General features: G+C 41.6%; 1 long non-coding RNA gene across 1 annotated transcript; it reads left to right on the top strand.

Annotated features, from left to right (window-relative positions):
• Positions 1–3,465: 3,465 nt before the first annotated feature.
• On the top strand, positions 3,466–8,003 carry LOC147034550 (uncharacterized). Its single transcript, XR_015060164.1, has 3 exons — positions 3,466–3,614; positions 4,900–5,040; positions 5,974–8,003. It is a non-coding gene; the product is annotated as an uncharacterized LOC147034550 (long non-coding RNA).
• Positions 8,004–8,293: the final 290 nt, after the last annotated feature.

Genomic DNA, 8,293 nt, shown 5'->3' on the forward strand with positions numbered 1-8,293 from the left:
CCAAGAAATGCCATGTAGTAAAACCCTGAAAATGAATCATGTTATGGATGTGGTCATTAAAACCATTAATTTTATTTGAGCAAGAGGTCTCAACATGCCTGTTGTTGGCTTAATGGTTTGGGTGGTGGGCTTGGGATCCTTGGATCCTGAGTTCAAATCCCTTGGCTGTTGAATTAATACCAGGTGGGTTGACTCTGCCTGTCATCCTTCTGAGGTCGGCAAAATGAGTGCCGGCTTGATGGTATATTGTGTCGGAGTGGTGACCTGTCCAGGATTCTGTCCAATAGCCAAGGAGCCTGCTTAAGCAGCACCACCACTCTGCACAGAGTATGGTCCCAAGGGATGGATGGATGGATGGATGGAAGAGGTCTCGACTCCAGGCAACTTAACTGCCTTCCAGAGGAGAAAGACATTCATTGTAGACTGCCATATCATGCTGAAGATCAGTGGTTTATTCGGGAAGCTCTACAGAAATGTTTGTATAAATTCCATGGTGAGATACAACTGTTCATGGATCAGAAAATGAAAAATGTACCTGAATTGCAAAAAAATAAATGGCTTCAAGACAATGCTTTTATGGTGGATATTAAAGAGCACCTGAACTAGCTCAACACAATGATGCATGGGTGCAACAAAGTGGTGACAGAATACTATGACAGCATTTTATGCCTTTGAGATGAAGTTTCAGCTCTGGAAGAAGCAACTTTCTGAGAGTAATTCGACACATTTTCCCCCTTGAAATCTATACTTGACACTGCTGGGTCTCAGTGTGATGTCACAGAAAACTCCGGGGAAAAATTGCTGTGCTCTGAAAAAAATTTCAAGAACGATTCTCTGACTTCAGAAAGCTTGAAAGAGAGTTTGTAATTTTTCGCACACCATTTTCTGTGAATGTGCAAGATATGTAAGAAGTGCCACAAATGGAAATAATCGAGCTGCAGTGTGACCCACTTAAAAGATAAGTTTTCCAATGTTGGTATGAGCATGTTTTACCAACATCTGGGACCAAATTATCCCAAACTGAAGTCCCAAACATCAGGACCAAATTATCCCAAACATCAGGAATTATTTCTATGTTTTGAATAATGTACGGATGTGAACATGTCTTCTCTGAAATTAACATAAACAAGTCTAAACTACACTCGCAACTTCCCTACACACATGAACACAATACTCAAGATTGCCCCAGCCCAGTCACTTGCTCAAAATTTTGATGGTGACCCAAACTAAGAGTTGCCAGATATCAGGAAGCAGCAGTAACTAAAGTAAATAGCACTGTATTTTTTAGACATAAATTTATTGTTATTATTATTCGTAGTAGTAGGGGTGGTGTTATTGTTGTTGCTATGATTATTGCTGACATCGAGCAGATGGCATTGCTCTTAAGTTTTATTATGTGCCTATTTTAATAATTTATGGTATGTAAGGCCCGCATTAAGTCCAATGACATCTGATCATGCCCATCATATAAACTGCAGTTTGACATCCCGGGCCTCGAGGTACACCCACTCACCTCAAAGTCCTTTAACCTGTATTCGAATCCTGACCCAATTATAAACTGTCAATCCAGTGTTTCACAGGCAGGGTGATTCATCAATGGGTGTAGACTACTGCCCGTCAGATGCATGTTCAATTGGGCATCCATTCCGCCGGCATTAGTTGGTGGATGTTAAATAGCCCACGATGTCCTTCGCAAAGACTAGGTGCGCTATTGCCAAATTCCAGCCCTAACTACTGCTGGGAGAGGGATGACAAATCGCCCAGTATGACCCTTGCCAAGAAACTGCTTTGCAGCACTGACGCTCTGCAACAGAGAATGGTGCATCGGGGAATTTGTCACCAAGCAAAACCGGTTTATACATATTTATCCCGTAACACAGGAGTCCTGGAGGTCACTGCTTAATTCACTTAACTACGGAGCAGAGTACAACATGTACTTTTATCGGCTTAAAACTGGTGTTGCAATTTCTGATTGGTGGGTGACAAATAATTATTGGTTTCATGTATGAACTTCTGACTGTAGTTGAGTGCAGTTCAATTAAATGCAATAAAGTAGTAGTAGTCCCAGTGTCAAAGCACCATGGATCTTGTTCACATTTATCTTGTTGTGGAGGAGCCTTTATTGTGGCTTTAGAGCCACAAGACAAAATGCTGGTGAAGTGTCCATCCATGTTTGAACTGCAGTAGTTGGCTGTTCCGACATATTCAAAACACATATATTCGTGACGAACCTCATACAAAAAAACTCGCACATGAGTGTGTAATTATAAGTGCACATTCATCATGAGACAGTTTAGTTGTATCCTGACAGCAACTCAAAGTAGTACAAGAGGAACATATGAGTCGGAAAATTGGCAAAGCAACCGGCAGATCAGCATGGTGCAAAACAATTTCTGAGGATGAATGAATGACCCCATCTAAGCCCGAAACCCTGCTGAAAAAGGATGCTAACAGATGCTTAAGGAACACCAATGAGGCTCAAATGTCATTCAAGCCTCGAGACAAACGCTTGTGAAGTGTCAGGTAGCGTTCAAAATGCACTTGTTGCCTTCTCTGACACATTCAGTCAAAGCAGTATACATATTTGTGCTTAACCTCACATGGAATAAGTCATATACAACTTGGCTACTGGACGATCCAATTTGAAAAATAGGAATTTGTTCCATCAACATCACCTTTTGTGTCCCTCTCCTTTACTCACCGCAGCTCCTACAGGCTGTCAACTGTAACTGCCAACTGCAGCAAATGCTCACAGCGATAATCAATGCCTCTGTCAAACATTCTTTCTATCACCAATTCTGTCCGTCAGCTATACAAAAGCACCAGCTATAACCATTGCTGGCCGTGCTGATAGTCTTGTCCACTTCAGGTTGAGATGCACATTGATGTGCCGTCAGCTTGTTTGACAGCACAACAGCTGAAATGCACTTATTTCATTGCCGCAGTTCCAGTGTTGTCGAAGCAGCCCCATGGCAGAGATTCAACTGCGTGTTATGCCTTGGCTTTCTCAGCAGTCGTCAGGGCAGCAATTGGGAATATTTTCAGCCTGCCAGCAATAACTTGCCTGTTCTGTGTGAAAGACACTGCTATCTTTAACATCCACCAATAATGCTCATAGACAGAACACCAAGCTTTGTGCCCCATCAGAATATGGCACACTTTTTGATGTTTTGGGAGGAGTATCGTCAATCAGTAGAAATCATTGGGTTTCTGGGAAAAGCAAGGCCATAATCTTCCCAGCTGAGGGTTGGGTTTGAAATACTTGGATAGTGATGATCCCCTGTGCTTCCATTGCATGGATTCCAATTTGGTTTTGGGATCCCAATTGTGAAACCACGTTTCATCACCAATCACCCAATGAGCGGTTTAGTGCATGGGCTAGATTATGCTGTAAACATCTGTAGATATGTCTTGATATGAGCAACAGTTTGTGAATCTGTCACATCTTTCCAGCCATCCTGACCTGGTGTTAACTGCACGCAACTCACATCCTGCTCCTGCCTCCCTGCCTCCCACATTTCTCGACTTCACGCTGTCGAAACCAGGGCTTTTAAGATCATTGGCATCTCCCGCAATGAAGCTGAGTCTTTGGGCCTCTCACTCAATCACCGCAGGTTGGTCGGTGGTCTTTCTGTCTTCTACCGACTCCTCTCCAGCCTTGCCCCCCCTGCTCTCTCTGCGATTTGTCCCAACCACATTTCCACAGGGCGCTCAAGGTCCGCCAACAACCCCCTTCTGGTAAAACTACCAAAATCACGAATCACTGCTCATCTTCACTCTTTCATTCCTCTTTTTTCCCGCCTTTGGAATAAACTTCCTCACTCTATTCTTTCCCATTCTTCCCTTCAGGCTTTCAAAACAGCTGTTCACCACCACCTCTTATCTTCCCCCATCCAAATCCTCGATCTTTTCTACCCCCGATAATCCACCCAAGCCCACTTCCTTCAATTCTCCTGCTTTCCTTCCTGAAAGTCCCTTTAATGTCCATCTTCCCCTCGCCATGTTCCCCGTCCCATCCCCATCCCTCTCCCTTCCACAGTTCACCTGTGTCTGTTCCCCAATGTTTTGTCCCTTCCACTCCCGCCCCTCTTGTCTCATGCCTCCTTGCTGTGAGTTGTGTGTTCGCTCTCATACGAGCCTCGACCAAGGTATAAAAAAAAAAAAAAAATCCATAGTTAGTCAGTCACCCGTTTGGCTGTGGTCAAATATGAGGGAGAAACTTCGCTATACACGCATGGCCACCACCCGTTCATGGAGTTCTTTGCATTAAAATTTGATGACGTCTTGATGAAAAGTTTTTCGTGAAACTATTATACTGTTATTATATTGTATTCCAAAGCTCCACATTCAACTGAAACAGTCAGACTACTGGAATTAATGTCATGTAACATGCATTCTTGTAAGTTCATAATGTGCAAAAAACATGCGATCATGTCTTCTGCATCTCTCCCCATCTCCATCCCCATCCATCTCCCCCATCTCTCTCCCCATCCACACCCCCATCCCCACCCCCATCCCCAACACCCTTAGTCCTGTCTTCTGCACCACTGTACACTTTATACTGTGTGTGGTCTTTTCCTTGCATTATTTACATTCGAGATTTATGGATAGTTCCCTTCCCGAATAAAAAGAACACTCCTGTTTGTAAACAAACTTCACTTTAACAATGTGTGACATGAACACGATGAACTGGACTATAAACCTTAGTATCCCGTAGCAAGTACTTTAACACTACACAATGCTTAAACCAATGAAGGCATCAAATTGATGATATTCTGCATGACAACATGATCCAGATTTTGCCAAATGTAGCAGATTTTGTAGATTTTGCCAAATGTAGATTTTTGTTGCAGCTTTTGCATATTACTTTGCAGTAATACTTGGTCGACTTTTCCACAGCTCCCGATCCATGTTCCCAAAGGTATTCAATCATGTTCATAGCAAGACACTGTGGTGCTGCAAGAGGCCCAGGCAAGAAGCTGCAGCCCACTCAGTCTCTTCCAGGCAGAGGTGGTTTTGGATGGATGACATCTTCCTGCGGTAAATGTATTCCATGCTGTAAACGCCTTGCAGGTAGAGGGGTATAAGGGGTTTATTGGATAACAGCAAGACATTTTTCAGTGTGGAACACATTACCCACCGTCGCAGGTTCAACCAATCACTGAGATAATTCCTCTCTGACATTACCATCATCCAATGAGGATCCTCCATACGATTCCCCTAAGGCCAAAGTACTGTGTGGTCTCCTTGGCAGGAGATTGTAACGGTATGGCAAAAATCCATTTAAATTACAAATAACTAACTAGCAACCCTTCCTTTAAACCTGCAGGGCACAATAGCTCCACACTTTTGTCCACACTGAAAAACGAAAATACAACTGCTGACGAAGTCACCAGAGGCATTATGTTTTGTGTTGTTCATCTGTCCAGATGTACATACATATGCTCATATGTATGGATGTAAGTCCGTCCATGCTAATTTTCTTTGTTTTCTCTGCAACAGCTTATCCGATTCACAAAATTTTCAACATCGGTGCAACTACTCATGTCGAATGTTTTAATGATAATTATGATGTCATACGTCATATGGTGGGGCAGCCATGCTGGAAAAAAGGAAAATCTTTGGACCTCTATCCCCGAAACCGTTCCATGGAAAAAAAAATTGAAACTTGGCACATGGCAAGTTTCAATTTGTATAGGGGGAAAACAAATTGATGACATTCAATGAAACTTTGTATAGGGGGAAACAATTCATGACATCATCCATCATGTGGTTCGGCAGCCATATTTTTTAAATATAAAAACCTTCAAAAATCTTCTCCAAAACGACTGAATAGATTGAGGCGAAACTTTACTGGTATGATCACCTACCCATGAGGAACAAAACGTTCTTTACCTTTAACGTCATAGGAGACATGGTTTGGCAGCTATGATTTTTTTTTAAGTATAAAACATTAATTATTTTCTTCTGCAGAACAGCTGGACAGATCGAGGGGAATCTTCACCGACATGTTCCCCAAGACTTTGGGATACCAAGGTGTTCACAAATAATTAATGTCACAAGAGCTGGCAGTCGTATGAAATTGAACGAAAATCTAAAAATACCACTCTTCTGAACTGCTTCATCAATCGACGTGAAACGTTACAATTATGATCCAGTAGTCATGTGAAATATATGTTTTAAATTTCAACTTCATCGGACACATGGTCTGTCAGCCAGAATTATTTAATATTTTGATTCTGAGTTCAAGGATTTAAATCAAACTTGGTCCAAGTTTGTGTCATGATGTAATAATTTGGGTGGAGGCACATCTGACGACGTCGAAGAGTGCACTTCTAGATCGAAGAGTGCACTAATATTAACTTCAAAATACATTGAGAAATGCAGAGAATTTGCCTCGTTGTGTGCTTATACACAAGAAATACAAGCATCAACAGAAATACAGCACTGTTAACCGAATATATACATGGAATCCCCTGTCAGAGGTGGCAGGTTAAAGAAAACATCACCAGTTTCACCAGCAGGGCAGGTGAAACTCCTGTTGCATGGAAAGTCCAGTGATCACTGTGTATGCATTAATATATAAGTCCTACCTCATACACTTATATGCCCCTGGTGTTGGCTTAATGGTTCGGGTGGTGGGCTTGGGATTATTGGGTCCCAAGTTCAAATCCCACTCTGCTGTTGAATTAATACCAGGTGGGGTTAACTCTGCCTGTCATCCTTCCGAGGTCGGCAAAAATGAGTGCCAGCTTGCTGGTATCCTGTGTTGGAGTGGAAACCTGTCCAGGATTGTACCCAATAGCCAAGGAGACTACTTCGGCAACACCAACACTCTGCACAGAGTATGGTCCCAATGGATGGATGGATATACTTATCAAATATTTGTACTGGTTTTGTTTCATAATCAATTGATGAATGTAACTCAATGCTAATTTTCTAAGCATTGTTCTTAATGGTTTTGGAGATTGTTCTCATCTGTAGATATTGAAATAATCTTCGTTGTTTTTTAAAATTTCTTTACATATAATTACAGTCCATGGTGGTTTGGAGTTTTTTTTTTAAACCCTGCTATATATTCAGATTTGACCTAAAACTTTTGGCCTAGCCATCGTGATCACCTGGAAGAATAGGCAGAGGAAGTTGGTGGTTTTAAAAAGGAATTGAAAACGAATAGAGTTTCTGAGTTATCCAAGGTGCATACCAGAATCCAACATAAAAGTTTGCCCTATCAGTGTTTAAGACAATAGTTGTGGCAAACAATAGGACCTACACACCACAGGTCAAAACCAGGCCCAGAGAGCCTCAACAATCAGCATCGCTTGGCAGTGCAATTGCTTCACTGTTGAGCTTCGGCAAGCACAGTGATGAAGATGGCTTTGGGAAATTGCACATGCACTGCTGCCTTCATGTTGCTGCCCTAACAGGCTGTAGGACATCCTCTATTTCAATGTCACCTTGAGTTATATTGTTGACGATATTCTCAAATTTCCAATTTGGCACTTCTTTTTTTAGTTTGAAACATGCTTTCACAGTCCGTGCACTGAAATTGCTCGAAAGAAAAAGCATGCACTGCTACTCACAAGTTTGAATCTTGGCTGTTTCATAAACTTGAAGCAACTGGCATGACCGTATGCTGTTATTCACCAAGTTAAAAAATGTAAACGCCACCAACTTTCAAGGCTCCCAGGCAAGAAGAGGCTCATCTCGGATGTTCCAATCACCAAGTGGTCCTGGTTATGTATCCTGATGCAAGTTGATGCACTATGGTGTAACATGTCAATTTAGCACAGCATATGTCAAAACAGATTTATACAATTAATACAGATTCGTGTTGTTGTGTTTATGTGTTGTGGCTATTATTTTCATGTTTCTTCATCATGTGACCTCTTCTTCAATTACTTCCTTTTTTTTAAGCAAAAAAAATAGAAACATTGTAATTTCCTCAGAACAGAATAGTGACTTTATTGAAGTTTTTCTAATTTTCATGCCACAAAAACACACACCCAGCCACAGTCTCACACACAAGTACATTTTGAAAATGACGTTCAGTCTTCTCATCTGTTTATTGCAACAACACCAGGTGTTTCAAAATAAACACTGCAGTAAAAAGGTAACACCTCTTGTGCAAAAAGATGTCTTTCAGAAAAAAAGTATTTATTGTCAATACAACAAAGACATATCAGAAGTAACAGAAGATTTGATTTAGAAAAATGCTGAAAGGGCGACTCGTATATTTGTAGGCAAAGTCTGTGTCTACGCGTGTTTTGAAACACTCACGGCAGTTCTTCAG

Source organism: Eptatretus burgeri, chromosome 1 (genome assembly GCF_056783735.1).
Source record: "Eptatretus burgeri isolate ZD-2024b chromosome 1, Ebu_testis_v1, whole genome shotgun sequence".
Classification (NCBI taxonomy): domain Eukaryota; kingdom Metazoa; phylum Chordata; class Myxini; order Myxiniformes; family Myxinidae; genus Eptatretus; species Eptatretus burgeri.